The 18082-nt window shown below is 29.7% G+C and overlaps 1 long non-coding RNA gene across 2 annotated transcripts; it reads right to left on the bottom strand.

Moving 5' to 3' along the window:
* Window positions 1-822: 822 nt before the first annotated feature.
* Window positions 823-4277, bottom strand: LOC123903797. 2 transcript variants are annotated; one of them, XR_006808178.1, is made up of 4 exons: window positions 3914-4277; window positions 3478-3567; window positions 1573-3406; window positions 823-1340 (listed from the first exon to the last, which is right to left on the bottom strand). It is a non-coding gene; the product is annotated as an uncharacterized LOC123903797 (long non-coding RNA). The 2 variants fall into 2 exon arrangements; XR_006808177.1 differs by lacking the exon at window positions 823-1340 and having other exon boundaries at window positions 2736-2954; window positions 3334-3406; window positions 3914-4263.
* Window positions 4278-18082: the final 13805 nt, after the last annotated feature.

Here is an 18082-nt window from a genome sequence, read left to right as displayed (position 1 = left end):
ATTCATCACAATAATAACTTTACTATGACCCAATATCGAGAGCCATTCGAGACCTTGAAGCAAACCCGATATAAGCTTCCGTTGGATTTAGTATTTAGTATTTCTTCCATTCCAAAGTTTAGAAGAAAAAAGTTTATTTGTCATGTTTCAAATTATAAGTGAAAAAAAATAAATATTTGTCTTTTTTAAAAAAGTTTTTACTTATTCTAATAATGAATTTAATTTACTCTTACATATTTTTTTTAATAAGTGTACTTTTTTTTTAACCTTTTAATTTAAGAGGGAGGGACTGCAGAATTTAGATTAATGTTTGAATTTTCACTAAGAAATATTCACATTTAGTATTTGATGTGTTTTAAATAATATTATTTGCATTTACACTACTAGAAAAATCAAAATTAGAGAGGGAGCAAATCCGTCACAAAATCAACAAAATCCGTCACAAACCAGTTTAGCGACGGATTTAGCGAGTCCCCAAAATCCGTAAAGAAAACGAGCGTCGCAAAATATTTGTGAGGGAATTTTATACCCGTCACAGTTTGCGACGGTTTTTGTCTGTCACAAGCATAATATCCGTCACTAATGGTAGACCAAAATTTAATTTCAGAGCCAATTTCCGTCACTAATTGTGAGGGATTTTATGACGGATATATTTGTGAGGAAATGTTTCCGTCACTAATTTCAAAGAATCTATTTTTTGTGAGGAATTGTTTCCCTCACTAATGTGGATTTTTTTTAAAAAAAAATTAAATAAATTTAGTTGTATCCAAAAGCATCTCATATTAATAAACAAAAATACAGCTTATAAAAAATAAAAAAAAATTTGATAATCAACAAAATACAAAAATTTGATTCATATACACCATAAGTGGTTTTAGTACATATACTACGTTCTTGAAACATTTACATCCAAATTCTCAAAACAAAAATATCTCACAAATCTAAATAGTGAACATACAATAGTTGAAGACTTGAAGGATAATAAAACTTGAACTCTTACAACAACTATACAAGGAATGCTCCCACAACCTTACACATTCAACTCAAACCATAAAAATTGAACTTTTTACAATGCTGGTTCCTAGAAATTTAGCTTTGTCTCAATTTATTCCTAGAAACCTCCATCTTTTAGGTTCTTAATCCATTATCGAACCCCAACATATTAGCTTCCCTATATTAATTTTCATTAGCTGATATGCATGTTGAAAGTAAAGAATAATATAAAAGTCAAAGGCATACATGAAAAAATTAGTAGGATTATACAAAGAACCATCCAAGTTCTTAACCTCCAAAGGCATATATAAAGAGACTTGAGCTTCCATGTATTCATATTCTTCAACCTGCACATTGCAAGAAAGGTTTAATTGTCATAGAGGATAATTCATGAACAATATTACTACGTACACATGGCTTCTCAATAATCAATTAAGACTTGCAACACAAAACTGAAAACACCAAAGTTCTTAAGAAGCATGCTTACTCTACCTCTATTTTTATAGCAGTTAAGAGAAGGAAAAATAACAACTTTTAGATTCAATAGTATAAGGTTTGTTTGTAAAGGAAAATAATTACCTCTTCTTTGCATTGCCTTTGCTAGTTTTTGCTTTCAATATCTCAACCAAATTTGAATCGGTGTGTTGGTCATGGGATTTGATTCATGCATTGCTTCCAAATTGAATGTAAGTCATAGTTGTTACCAAGCAAGGGATCAATAAAGTTTGGATCCCTCATGAGTTAGTTTATCCATTACATAAAATTGGCTTATGGTGACCATCCATCCAAATTACTCAAAAACATGCATATAATTCCAATAGTATTAGATAGTTTACATATAATTGCAATTCAAAATACAAAATGAACAAAACAAACTTAAAGATTAGCATTGGTTAATAAAGCTTTGAAGAGACTTCTGCAAAACAATAAGCTACGCTTATCAAGGAACTTTTGTAACTTGTCAAACTAGGTTGATTCACTTCCAGTAGACCCTGAGTATATGGTTGAGTTTAAAAATTCAAACACCAACATAACCTACAAATAATTGTCAGTAAAATCTCCATCCTGGAGTCTCTTAATTCCACCTACTCTAATAAAGTCGGGCACATTATCCTATAGCACAAAGTAAGATACTATTAAATTTGGTTTTCAGTAATAAATTTTCTATCACATAATATCTTTATCATTAGAGTTCTTATAGTTCATCTTACCTGATTCTCAGCAAGGCCATAAAGAGCAAAAGCAGCATGATGTTGCAAAGACCCGTTTTTTGAGTCAAGAAGATTCAGCAATGGCATTAAGCCGCCAGTGTGTGCAATACCAGCTTGGTTATGTGTGTCCTGACATATAAAATTTAATATCTTCAGGTCAAAGAAAATAGTTATGGTGTTAAAAGGATTTTGGGATTCAGCTTACAAATGGAAATAGTACATGATATTTGAATTATTAATTTTTTGTTGCATAAAATTTGAATTTTAAAAGCTGCAATATAAATAAAATTAATAAGACAGCTTAGGTGCTCAAATCTAAGCTCACTTAATTCAATGCTTAAAAGTTTCAGCTTCAAAAACAACATAGCAAAAAATAAGAGCTAATAGTTTTAGTTTTCATGAATATAGAGATGAAATTAACATCTGGAGTTGCACACACAAGTACAATAACATGGAAAAAACATAATCAAATCAAGAACCAGTCCTTTCATACTGAAATAACCAGTCCAAAAACTCAATGAATGTGCACAATAAGAGAAGTGTAAAGACCAAACACAACATTATTGCAAATTAAGAATCTATAATTAAGGTTACACTAGTAATACCGCTTCATAATGAATAGCATTATATACATGTAAAATAAAAGTGCGATATATTTATTTGTTCAACATCTATATAGAGCATTTAACTCACATGTACATCCAATAGTTCTCACAGAAATATAGGGATGAATTGATATCAATCTGGAGCCTGAAAGTCATGGATCAAACCATACTGTGAATATCTCTTAAGTTTGCTAAAACTAACAAATCATAACTTCCAAAAGTGAACATAAATATTTACATAAGATAGTCTATCAGTTTATGTTATGCTGCATGTTCACATATGAAATATGAACTTAGAGAATTCAGAGAAATAAAATAACAATGAATTCATATTTGAAATGAATACAATTTCTACATAAATTTAAACAGTTCATTATTGAACATTTGCAAACATGTACACTTATATAACTTAAAAACTAATTGAAACATACACTTTTATTGCACTAAAATCAATTCAACACCACAATCAAAATTCCATGCAAGTTTTTTGAGGTGAAGCAGAGCTAGAAAATTATCCACCTTACCGTCCTTACAGTGCTGATGAGCTATCCATCCACTTCCAAACTCAATTTCCATCTTCTTCACAACTTCTTCAACCTATCATAACAACAATTTCATAAAAACATGTTCAACGCTTCAAATCATAATAAATAACTAAAACACATTACCTTGTTGCTATGAGAAGATTGATCAGTATCCAACAAGAAAATAACTCTACCACTCTCATGAGAAGAAATAATCCTTTCGTTACTCCAACCCTAAAACAACATAATCAAATCAAGAACATGAATAAAGAAGAAATTGACATTCCTAGTGATCTCACAATGTTTAGAAAACATTCAAAACTAGCTAAACACTCTGAATTCGAACCCCTTCCTTCTCCAACCAGATCCGTTCCATATCAATTCAACACTTCCACAGCCTAACACAATCAACATCATCATAACCATAACCATAACCATAACCATCATCATAATCATTATCATCATCATCATCATAATAATAATAATCATCATCATCATCTTCGAGAAAACATCACAAAATTAGATATTCAAAATTAGAAGCAAACAAAATACAAGATGAAAAATGAAATGAGAAAAGAACCTGAGTAATGATGATTGATTGTTGCAATGAAGAAAAATCCGATTAAATTGAATGAAGCGCGAATCAAGCTATATAACAATGAATTTGTATCCATAAGCGCATGAATCGGAACACGAAACACGTAAATACTAAAAATTCAAACCAAATTGGGGAAAATTACAAGAATGGAAAAAGCCTAATCAGAGATTATCGATCCAGCGTTGATTGTGAAATGAAGGAAGCGAAAATTTCGATTGAGTTGAAGAAAGAATTATTGTTGTTGAGGTAAACTCGGCGAGCAGAGAGAAGCGCTACTGTTACGAGTGGTTTCGTCACCGATGAGTGGTGCGTTTTTTATATTAAGATTAAGAAACAACTTTGAAATACTTGAAAATTAATAGAGCAATTTGTGACGGAATATTTAAAGAGAATTTTGTTCTCCAAATCCCTCACTAGCAATTACTTGTTAGGTTTTGTGAGGAAATTTTATGACGGATTGTTAGTGAGGGATTTATTTCGTCACTAATTCTGTCGCTAAATCTTAATTACTTTAATTTATTAAAAAATATAAGATTCCGTCACTATTTCCGTTACAAATCGTGAGGGATATATTTCCCTCACAAATTTCCGTCACTAAAATGTGTTTTTCTAGTAGTGTTAGTTTATATGAAAACTAAATAATATGTAATTTTTTGTGTAAACTCGATCCAATCAAGAACCGACTATAATATCATAGACACCAATTTCACCGTCTAATTGCAAGGGAGTCAATTTAAAGTCAGAGTTCACCGTATATAAACTGGTCCAACACATAAATATAAATAAACTAAAGAACATAAAATTAATCTTTATTATGTTTTTTTTTTGGTAAACCGATGTATCATCTACATGCGATTGAAAAGACTGATCCATCGTAATAATTGAGATCTATTTCAAGGGTTGTCATTTTCCCAACAAATATTTTTTTCATGCCATTGTTATTATGTATTAGTTCTTAATTATTTTCATAAATGTATAAATAAAATATAAGGACTTTAAATCTGTGCATATAATATTATTTAGAAGTATAATTGAAAAAAGTCACATTAAAAACAAGAAAAATAAAACTTATTGTAACTATTTTTTAGATGCTAATACAACACTTATTATAGAAGTGACAGTATGAAAAGAAACTTGAGATTTTGAAATATAAGTAAACTTTTGTAGTCTTTGACCATTTTATTTAGAGGTAACATAATATAAATATAAATTTCAATGGTAATCTCATAAAATAATTATTTATTTTTACTTCGACAAATGTTACAAATTTCTATACTTTTATAATTTTAATTAATTATGTATAACATTCAAAATAAGTTAATTATATTACTATATACATTCTCTTGAATTTTTAAATTTCTTTTTTATCATATTCCTTTCTTAGTTAACTTCCAAAGATAGGATCAAACATCAAGTTGCACGTACTTAATTATTGTTAAGAAAGATTACATATTGTATTAGATTTGGTTTGGTTTAGCTTAATTAAAGACGTGGACTTCAATCTTTAAAGCATGCTTCTATTAAAGACTAAAACAAAAATCTAAATCAAGCTATATCCATTTTAAATTTGATCTTTATGAAACCAAAAAGAAGAAAAATGTGGAATGTAAGACGAAGCGAAGATTTTGACACGAAGTAGCAATAAAAATTGGTCATATAATGAAGCATAGCCACGTTTTAATTTTAATATTAAAAGTGACATATAGTATATGATTAAATTAGGTTTAACTAACCAAATTGTATTATAGTACGTATAGAGGCAGTTTGCACATTCCTTTTGTCTGGGTGGTACCACGTGTGATGTCACATGTGAAAGGGCATAGCTAGACAAGAACAAAGCAAAACTAGCTATAGTAACCTAATTTGCAACTTGATGCTTCAAGGGAATCAATGTAGACATTACTCAAAGCTAGCAAAGGTGTTGTGAATGTAAGCAAGTTGTATACCTCCAACCAAATATCCTATGGGAAATGGATTTGGTGTAGAAACTGTGTAATGTAGTTACTCATATATGGACCGTCTGATTTAGAATTGGTGGATATGATAATTTTATTTGGTTTTGATGATATGGGATTTAATCGTTTGGTTGTTGATCAATAGCTCAAATAGCTACGGTGAAAAACTGTGAAAAAAAATTATTACTAAGAATATTTGGGTCCATATTCTATGGTGTTGTTAATTTGTATGAGCTGATCGGAGGATACGTACTTGTTGATTTAATATGCCTGAAATATAGTTAAAGTAGAAGAATTTGAATTGAGTGCATTCATTTTTCTATGCAGTTATGCATTCAATATAATATCTGCCACACATAATCTAAAGGCTTATACAGCACCCATCTCCGTGAAAATAATTGAAAATACAAACCACATTAAGTTGACTGCATGACTGTATAATAATATAAATAAAATAAAAATAATAATACATATTATGCGGGTATGAAGTGTGATGGGTACTAAGAAATTCGTTCATATCCGCTCGGATAATTATTCATACATGTGTGATGTGTCTGTACCTAAAATACGAATTTTCATCCCTCAAAAGTTAGCTTAAATGGTGAAGGTGTCAAACATATTCATACACTCAACAACTTGAGAACCTGAGCAATATGAGACTTCAAACATGAGTCTAGGTCCAATTCTCACATTACGATCATTAACCCGACTCTAATACAATTTTAAAATTAAAAATTAAATATAATTTCATCCTCCAAAATCGACTTGTAAGACTATGATTAATTAGCCTCAATCTTGTAACAAATGTGGGACTACCTAAATAGTTGCGGATAGCCCCTCAGCATGATTCTAATTACCATTTGAAACTCAACTTTGTTGAAGATGTTGTAGCACCCTGTTACAAGCCCACTAGTTTATGGCTTTATGTTTAGATCATAACGTGTATATTGTTTTTAATGTTGCATGTTCATAATTAATAGAAACCGAGACATAGAAACACTAATGAAAATCATGATGAAATGCTGAAAAACATCCCATATTTTTTCTAACTTAAATTTTTTATTTTTTTTTTTATAAATTTCTAACTTAAATTTTTGTAGCATCGTGTAACATCCTAAGAAATTTTCTTAAAGTTAATTTGATTTTTTCAAATATTTCACTTGCATACTCCCTCCGACCATAATTATAAGCAAATATCACTTTTTGATACATTGAATAATTAATGTATCTAGTCTAAAAAATGGACTAAATCCATTAGTTATTCAATGTATTTAAAAAGTGACATATTTATAATTGTTTTTTTTGTTAAACTTCTGATTCTAAAAAAATTGAGATTCTGATAATTTAGAATTTAACCGTTAAATAAGTATATACTCTGAGCAAAAAATTAACTTACCCTAAAGTTAAATTCAGTTAACTCAAACTATTTATCTTTTAAGGTGCATTTAATCTGCTAAAAAAATAAGGAATTAGATAGGATAATTTTAGTTGTACTGTGTTTGATTTTAAAACTGCTTTTTGGGAGTGGACAAATTGAGGATCAAGAGACTCGACAATAAATGAAATTCTTGTTCCCTACTGAACCACAGTACAACTTTTTGTCATCTGCGCAACTTATCTAAAATATCAAAATAACATTTTATCCATCAATCATCGTACAAGACAAAATTTATTCAATACCTTAATCTTGATCCTGTCATATACTAATCTGTCAAGTACTTGCATTTTGCAAATCAAACAAACCTTTAGTGAAACTTACTCGCCATTTGAATAAAATATCTTGGATATATATTTAATGAGTTGTGCTAATAGCCCAAAGCATTTGTTAAACATACCAACAAAAAAATTAAAAACAAAATTAATGATAAAAAGGTACTACATCATTTTATATTTCTTAAAAAATTTCTTATTAATATTTAACATTTCTCATATTAAATTTATTATTTAATAAACTCACTTGAGTTGGTCTAGTGGTATTAGCTTGAGACCTGAAAGTATGCTCCTTCTTTAGGTCTCATGTTCGATTCCATCTGGTGTCGATTTCGGTGGACTAATTTATTAGCTTATTCAAAAAAATATATTATTTAATGGGATATTAATGAAGAAAACATAAGTTGAATTGAATAAACATTGAATACTTGAAAGGGATAGAGAATAGAGAGGAAGCGTAGGTACTGCCGGTATAGATGTATGCAGAGGATGATGCGTATTCGTCGGCACTGCTTTATGCATTCATGTTTCCCGGCCCGTCGATTTATAACTTAAAAGTGCCACATGACCAAATCCAAAAAAAACTTATAGCTTATTATTATTAAACTCTACTATGAGGGGTGATGAATGAATCAATTAAGCATTTTACTGCTCATGTTTCCCGTTTTCCTGGCTTGTGGTCTAGTTGTATTTTGCGCAGTTTACGTTGCACTTTTCTTTTTAATTTTGTGTGAATAGAAACTTTGATGTTGCTATTTCTTAGGAACCAAGAGGCAAAAAGGAGTACTAAAGTTGTAACTACTATGTTATGTTATGGACACAATACCTTTTCTATAATTAAATTATTATAACACGTAGTATGTTAATTTAGTTAGTTGCATGTCACTATGCTGAAAATAATTTTTTAACCAAATATTTAATTTATTTTTAATTATATTAAGTGATGACTAATATCTGTCGGAGAGTCTGTGAATTATATAAGGTGAATTATCTATTTTCAATCAAATTTTCTTCACTAGTAAGAGTTATGATTTGAACTTTAGACCACTTATTTAAGTGACACAAATATCTTACTACTTGAACAAATTTGTAGTAACTGTGGTTTTCTATTTACTTGTCGTTTACAAAATTCAATATGAAATATTTTTTGAAAATTTGGTGTTTGGTCTAATTAAGGAGCGACTAATTTTGAGATTAATCACATCGTCTACTAATGAAACAGATGACCCAATTGAAGATAAAAAAAAAAATCACCTGTATAGACTTCTCCAAGCCTCCAAGTTCCAACACAAAAGTGACATCGATAAAAATTAAACCTAAAACTTTAAGAAGAACGCACACTCTTAATCCTAAAGCTCTCACGAGCGAACCAACTGGTCGTGGTTATTCAATATGCAATATTAATTATTGATTTGTCAATAATATTCTTAATTATTAGTTATACGGAGATAAATATAAGATGATATATAATTGCTTATATAAAAAATAATAAATAATTAAAAATATTATAAAAATAAACTAATTATATAAAAAATAGAAATAAAATTAATAATTATTTTAGTATGTGTAAAATTTCAAAAAACATAATTTAATTTTCATAAATATAATAACTTAATTAATATATATCACAATGTAAAGATCAGAGTTCCAACCATAGTACATCCATTTTTACATCTTTAAATAAATAAAATTGTTAGTACCTCTAAAATTTGCTTGAAAAAAATATCTCCATCATTTTAATAAGGGTCATGTTAACATGTGCACCAATGGCACATGTTAAGATTCTAAATATAGAAAATTGCATTTAATGTTAGAAAAAAATTTAATGTTTAAAAAGTTAAATGCACAAATTTCAATATATTATTTCTACTTTTACTTCCTTAACATGTGCCTTTGGTGCACATGTTAACATTTTCCTTTTAATAATAATACTAGATGAGAGTAACTCCCATCATTTTTAAAATATCTCCAAATACTAGACGCTTCTCCTTTCATTGGTTACTGCAATGCTAGCTATTAAGTTTGACTACAGTGACTATTAATTATTCTTGTTTTCTAGGTGCGTTTGATTTGCTAAAAAACAGGGGACTGGACATGACAACTTTTGTTGTACTCTGTTTGATTTGAAATTTGTTATGAGACTGGACAAATAAGATAGCAAGGGACAGGACAAAAACAAGATTTTTTGTCCCTCACTAAACCACGGGACAACTTTTTGTCCACAGTACAAATATAAAAAATACGAAAATACCCATTTTATTTTCGAATATAAAAATATTGTCGTCCTATATCTTTCCGGTACAGGTTTGTCCTGTCATGTATTATCTTGTTCTGTTCTGTACTGTTCTGTCCAGTCTTTGCTGTTTTACGAATCAAACGCACCCTCTATTTTCTTTTTGGCAAATGTTAACATAAGGCACATGTTAACAATACAAATATAGAAATATTCTCTCGAAACATGTATATTATATCTTTTAAGCATTAAATTTGTTTGTAATATTAAATGCAAATTTCTAATTATAGATACTTTAATATGTGTCATATATGCACATGTTAATAACACCCTTTCTTTTTTAAAAAATTCATAAGTATTATATTTAATTTAATTTTTTTCACAAAAGGTACTGGCATAATTTTTATTTTTGGACCCAGTGGTATAAATACTTAGTTCCTAGTGTTGTTGAACTTAACTCCGTTGGTTGATACATTATATTTTATACACAGACGTCGAAATTCGAACTTCAAACATTCTACTTATCCACCTCATTAAGAGTAAAAATTTTAACCACTATACTATTTGACAAAAAAAATACTTAGTTCCTATTGCGCTAGCTGGGAGGGTCGAATCAAAGATCAAATAATTCAGGTTAGTGTTTTAGGCTAGGTCACAAAATTTATAACAAAAAATATTTTCAAGAGATTCAATTAAGTTATAAATATATATAATATCACAAATTCCTTATATGACAAAATTAGTCAAAATGAATACCTCATATCCTTTCTAACGTATGTTCATATTGTGGACTCATTGGCACAGCTTAATTTTATTTCATTTTTATAAACATTATATGGTATTTTTTTATCTTAAATTGTTTTACTATACAATTCGTTTTAAGTCTCTAAATATGTTAGGTGGACTCATTGCATTTTATTTTTTATGAACCTATTGCATATCTATCTATTCAATTCTAAAATGTATATGGAGTATTTTTAATAAAACTTACTGAATAATATATTTTTATAAAAAATAGTAATCATATACTCCCTACGGTCAATTTTATAAGAAATAAAAGTAAAAATAAAAAAAAATTGATTCTTTTTATAAGAAACTTTGACAAATTTTAAAATGTTTTAAATATTTAATTTCATTTATGCTCTTATTTATTATGAGAAAGATCCTGTTTGACAAAAATAGTTTTTGGCTGATAAGCTAGCTGATAGTTTATGGCTGATAGCTTCTAGCTGAAAAGCTGATTGAAGTGTTTGGTAAAATTAATTAGCGGTTCAACTAACTGATAAATGTAAAATGACATAAAAGGACATCTTCAATTCAATAATTTATTTTTTTTATCAAATTAATACTATTTAAGATATTTAGAATTTAATATTTTAAGTTTATTTTATTTTTTTGTACAATATTTTAAGTTTATTAATTCAATAAATATATCTTTCAAATATTATTATTAAACTAATTTTTATATGCTGACTATTTTTAAAAAAATATTATTTTCATTTCGGTTGATATGCTTTATGAAAAAATAATAACAAAATATATTCACAATATAGTATAATGGTTAATTATAGTAAGGTACGTTCTTTTATGTTTTATATTAAAGGACAAAGATAGAAATATGAGATCAAGGAGTTAACTTTTTTTTTTCTTTTATATTGTAGATGGCTTAAAGCCCGAAAAAGAGAGATTACACAAGGGGATCACCCGAGGGGTACTAACCCCCAAACCTCCAGACAAAAACAAATGTCTTATTCTACTAGGACAAACATTAAAATTAACAATATTATTCTTCAATTCACACCCTATGTTAGCCAAATCATCTGCTCACTGATTGCCTTCCCGATAAGAATTAGAAATATGTGCTTCTTAATCCATCTCCAATAGCCTATTAATCTTCCCCAAGGAATGCCCTATGCCGATCCTTGTTTTATCAGTTTTAATCACACTAACAACTAGTTGTGGAATCAATATTAAGTTCAACCTCTCTAAACCCCAACGTCCTCGCATACTTCAAACCTTCCAAAACTCCCCAAAACTCCGCCACAAAATCACTACAACTACCTACATATATACTTTGCAAAACCACCACACCACCTACCATTACTATCTCTAAACAACACAATCACAATCTGCCGTGATACGTTACTTGGAAGCTACATCAGTATTAAGCTTCACTTTTTTATTCGCTGGAAGATTCCTACTAATCATATGAACTCCACGAGGACAAGGAGTTAACATTTTGGAAATAATGTTTAGACACCAATTTCGACCGTCGACATTAATGTACAAATTAACTACAATTTTGATACACTTTTAATTTTTTATTAATTTTTATTTTTTATTACTTCCTTTTTTCACCATATCTATATATATTACAATGTTGCAGTTCCGCGTCTAAATATATGAACTTGATATAAATCTAAATATGTTATTTGAACATCTAAAAATTGAAAATGTATTTGACAAATATATATATTTAATTATCTCTCATACATTTTATTTTATAAAGTTTACGCACCATTCAAAACTAGGCACAAACAATAATTAACAACAAATTTTTTATGTTCTAATATCATTTCTTGAATAAACAGGTAAACCTTATCTTCTTTTTTGCTTTCTACAAAAGCACAACTTTCTCATTGACCAAATCGGAAGTTCAAGTATCACATAAAAATAGACGCATAAAATACTTGACATGTTCTTTATGTTCAAATAACATTTCTTGTATAAACCAATAATTTTTTATTTATTTTCCATTCTACGTAAGTACGAGTTTCTCTTTGACCAAAAATATATGAGTTTTATTTTATGGTGATTAATATGAAAAATGGAAAGAAAAAAAAAAGGATCAAAATTAACAACAGTAAGAAAAGTTCGAAAATACAAGAGAGGAAAATGATTTATATTTTTCATGATAAATTAAATAACGTCATTTTTGTAAAGAAATATTATTAAAACATGTGTAAATTTAAAAATGGTCTCATATTCAGAGATGAAAAAAAAAAAGTATAAAAAAAATCTTATAATTAAAGAGGAAGATATAATAATATATTATGGTGTTAAATACAATGTTATAATTTTGTGTCTAAGTATATGAACTCAGTATATAAACTGAAGTATATGTTATTTAAACATAAAAAAATGATAATGTATTTGACAATATGTAAGTTTATCTCTATCTTTTTCTATTTTTACTTTATACAGTTTACAAACATTTCAAAAGTAGATATAAAAAATACTTGACAACAAAATTTTTTGTTCAAATTTTAAACCAATAAATATTCTTATCTTCTTTTTTCTACACAAACATGAGTACATGTTTCTCTTTGACAAAAACAAAAGTATGGGTTACGCCCTATTCATGGTGATTACTATGAAAAATGACAAAGAAAAAGGAATCAAAATTAACAGGAGTAAGAAAAGTTTGAAAAGGCAAGAGAGGGGAACAAATTTTTATTTTTTATGGTTAATTAAATAAGGACATTTTTATAAATAAATTAATAACACTTGTGAAATTTTAAAAATGATCTTATATTCAGAAATAAAAAAATAGAAAATATTTTTATAATTATAGATGAAGAACATATTATTTTTATAGGTTTATTTTTTTCAAAATAACGACGGGACAAAAGTGTTAAAATTTGAAAAATGATGTTGATGTTGGAATATTTTATATTATTCAATTATTATATTCCAATAATTATTATGTGGGCATATATATTTATATTAATTATATTAGCTATTTATCAATTAAGAGCCTAAATTGATTAAGTGATCAAATAAAGTTAAAAGGCTATTAGATTTCTATTTAGAATTAATTAATTAATTATTTAATTAGTTAGATATGGACTCAAATGGGTGGATGTCAGGATGGCCCATTTCGGGATAATGGGAACCCTAATGGGCCATCACCCTATATAAGGCTATGGTCCCCAATACACCGTACGTAAGCAAACACTCTCTTCTCCCCATCTGAAGAGAATCAAGGCATCAGGGTACCGGTTGAGGAAGAACCAATCTAGCCACCATTTCTTTGTGTTTCAGGATCACTGCTGCTGAAAAGACTCATCACCATGGATCCAGGTATTCCTAAAGATCATCTTGTCGATCCTATGATTGTATACATGCTAATGACTATTTCGTTTCCGCACTAAAGTATATGTCATAATATGTTGAGCATGTATATCAGTATATGTGTTTAATCCTAATTTAGTGATTTAAATCTAACAATTGGTATCAGAGCAGGACATGCTTGATCTTTAAGAATATATAAAATTGTTTCTCGATCGTATTTGGTTTGTTGTTACTTCGGTCGATATGGTTATGTTTACATGATATGATGATTTGCCTTCGTGTACTGTCTCATATGATTCTGCAAAATTGAAATATAATTGAGGCCGGTTATTTATTTAATTTTATATTTTATTTTGCGGTTCTTTCTTTTTGGCGTGGCACATGCCAGTGTTCTAATAACAAGATTCAGCAGTTGGAATATGTATATGCTTTCATTGTATTTTCCATAAGTTTCATGATAAGATGATATGAATTGCAATTTTTTTATGATCATGGCATGACCGTCTTTGTTTTTTTTGGTTTATATGGTTATATATGGCATTCATATCTATAATTTTGGTTTTTGGTTCTGTATGTGGCCTTTGTATATCATATCCTTCATATTACATGTTTAATTTGAATTATTTTATTCAACTTATGGTTCAAAGTATATGTACAAGTATGTATATTCTTGTTTTGGTTCTCTCTGGATGACTGGATACGGTTTTTTTTCTACTACTATATGACCATCTGTTTAATTCAAGGTTACATTTCAAAACAATCAGTTGTTGAAGTTTAAAGTTATATCATATATATGTTGATATGGTAATTTGGTTTTCTTTTTCAAATCAAGCAATATAGAAATGTGACAATTTTTTTTTTTTTTTTTTTTCTGGTCAATCGGCAATAATGTATATTTCTCATTCTTTAATTTTCATCGAGTGCTGAACTTTTGCGGCTGATTGGTTTTTTCGAAAAAAAAAAAAAAAAAAAAAAAAAAAATTGATAAATTGCCATAAGTCCGATTTGTTTCTTTTGGTTTTAATTTTGAAACAAATTGACATATTTGATTTGGTTTCCAAATATGGATATCAGTTATTATTTATCTATAATTTATTTCCTTAAAGATTCATATGATCACTTTTCTATTTTTTGGCTTTATTTTCATATACGGTTGTCATGATCAATTATCTTTAATTGCCGTGCTTAATTCTACAAATCAATTTGTTACAATTAATGTAAATTATTATTAATTATGATCTTTTAATTGTCAAAATCGGATCAGCTTAATTTTTGTTTATTGATTCATTGGTGGCTATTTATTTTCATTCCATAACTGTCCTATATGAATCATTTTCTGTCCATTTAATTAGCTTTGACCGATTATGTTTCTCTCATTTAATTAAAATCAACTTAAGTGGCCAATTTTTTGATTTATCGATACTTATTATTTTGAGAAATCATGGTTCCAGTGGCTATTTTGGACTCAATTAAATTTTATTGTGAACAATGACTAGTAACGTGTACATTTATTTTTGTTACCATGTAGCAGTACACTTTGAGCACAATTGGTGTGCTCGGTTCACTTTAATAAGTAATAATTTTCTTGTCATCGTCATTCATATTTAAATATGTAAATGGCTATTTTTGGATTTATTTTAACTTTGATATAAATGAAAAATAAATTGAATATGTATGTACAGTACGTTTCCCTTGTTACGGCCCCCGTATGTACATTTGAGCACAATTGAATGTGCTTAATTCATACTTACTGATTTCATACCCCATAGTGCAACCAGTGTCTGCTGGTCTGTACTTGCCATAAACACAATTATGTGTTAAAGTTCTTAGTTTAATAGTCATGTGATTATTAAGCGATCAGATAACATACAATTTTGACATTACATTTGTAGGTAATGTTATGTGAATTTTAAGACCTTCCCATTTAATTTATTAAATTAAAATGTCTAATAATTTTGGTTGAGTTGGTTGAAACAACATGTTGCAAAAGTAATCTCTGTTGCGTAAATTTGATTCAATTGAAATTATAAAAGATGTAGTGTGTAATTGTTCATGCGAGCTGTTTTAGTCGGCCAAAAGGAAGACACAGTTTGGCCGAATAATTGCATACCTGCGATGGTAAATATGTGGTAATTATCAAGTTTTTTTTTCCATGTGGGTAATGGTTGGTGTCAAAGACGCACATTATCTGACCGGACTTATTACCAATGTTTGATCGTTGCATGAGAGTACCGCTTACAGTTAATTCTTGCAATCAAAGATTGGGAATTAATGGTGTGCTTGGTATCTTGTTTGGGTCTTACTTAATTTGCATATAAAGAATATTGTGCATGTCCATATGGTTATTTGATGACATGCCTACTAATGTTATTGTATGTCTATTGTTCTCTCTTCGATCCAGTTGCTGCTGCCACCGCTCCTAATTTCACTGCTCAAATCAACTCTATCTCTGTGCTAAGTGGGACTAACTTTAAGAGGCTAAAGAAAACTGCGGGAAATTTTTTCCATAACAAGAAAACAAGGGAACAACCTAAGGAGTCCACATGTTTCTTCTGCAAGAAGGCTGGACACATGAAGAAAGATTGTTCCAAGTACGCCTCATGGCGTGAAAAGAAGGGTAATTTTCTCACTTTTGTTTGTTCTGAAATTAATTTAGTTTTTGTACCTAAGGATACTTGGTGGGTAGATTCTGGTGCTACTACTCACATTAGTATGTCCATGCAAGGCTGCCTGTGGAGCCGTCCGCCAAGTGATGCTGAAAGATTCATCTATGTGGGCGATGGCAATAAAGTTGCAGTTGAGGCTATTGGGACTTTTAGATTATTGTTAAAGACCGGTTTTCATTTGGATTTGGTTGAGACTTTTGTTGCTCCATCTATTAGACGGAACTTAATTTCTATTTCTATTTTGGACAAATCTGGTTATACTTGTTCATTTGGAAATAATAAATTTAGTCTCTCATATGATTCAAATGTTGTTGGTTACGGTTCTTTGAATGATAATCTTTATATGCTTGATATTGAATGTCCTTATAACAAAATAATGCAAGTAGAGTCACATGGTACGAAACGAAAATTAAATGAGAATTCTGCCACTTTATGGCATAAGCGATTAGGTCATATCTCTAAACAGAGAATTCAGCGGCTTATGTCAGACGGTATTCTTGGATCCCTTGACTTGTCGGACTTTCAAGTCTGCATTCAGTGTATCAAGGGTAAGCAAACAAACAAAAGGAATTTTCATGCCGAAAGAGCTAAGGATGTCTTAGAACTAATTCATACTGATATATGTGGTCCTTTCCCTTCAGGTTCTTGGAATGGACAACGGTATTTTATTACGTTCATAGACGATTACTCGAGGTACGGCTACCTTTATTTGATTCATGAGAAATCTCAATCTCTGGACGTGTTCAAGTCATTCAAAGCTGAAGTCGAACTTCAACTTGGAAAGAAAATTAAGGCTATCAAGTCTGACCGTGGTGGTGAATACTATGGTCGGTATGATGGATCAGGGGAACAACGTCCAGGGCCCTTTGCGCTTTTCCTCGATGAGTGTGGAATTGTTCCGCAATACACAATGCCGGGAAAACCCAGCATGAATGGAGTTGCAGAACGACGAAACCGGACTCTTAAGGATATGGTAAGGAGTATGATTAGTCATTCTTCTCTACCAGAGTCATTTTGGGGAGAGGCATTAAAGACCGCAGTTTATATCCTTAATAGAGTACCTAGTAAAGCAGTAGCTAAGACCCCTTATGAGCTATGGACTGGGAAAAAGCCCAGCATTAGGCACTTGCACATTTGGGGATGTCTAGCTGAAGCGAGACCTTATAGGCCTCATGAAGGTAAGTTGGACGCAAAGACAATTAGCTGCTATTTTATAGGGTACGCCGAACGCTCTTACGGGTATAAGTTTTATAACCCCATCACTAGAACCATTTTTGAAACGGGAAATGCAAGATTCCTTGAGGATGTAGAGTTTGGAGGGGAAGGAAACATAAGGAGTGTTGTCTTTGATGAAGAAACTGTTACTGACAATGATCAAGTCTTTGTACCTATTGTTGTTCCAGAAACAGATCCAGAGATTAACAATGATGTTATTCCTAACATCCCTCAAGAACAAGACAACGCTGAGTTTCTTCCTCAAGCACCACCTATAGTTCAAACTCAACAACCTCAA

The sequence above is a fragment of the Trifolium pratense genome, linkage group LG2, assembly GCF_020283565.1.
Source record: "Trifolium pratense cultivar HEN17-A07 linkage group LG2, ARS_RC_1.1, whole genome shotgun sequence".
NCBI classification, from domain to species: Eukaryota; Viridiplantae; Streptophyta; class Magnoliopsida; order Fabales; family Fabaceae; genus Trifolium; species Trifolium pratense.
Note: the sequence above shows the minus strand (reverse complement) of the source record. Positions and strands in the feature narration are given on the sequence as shown.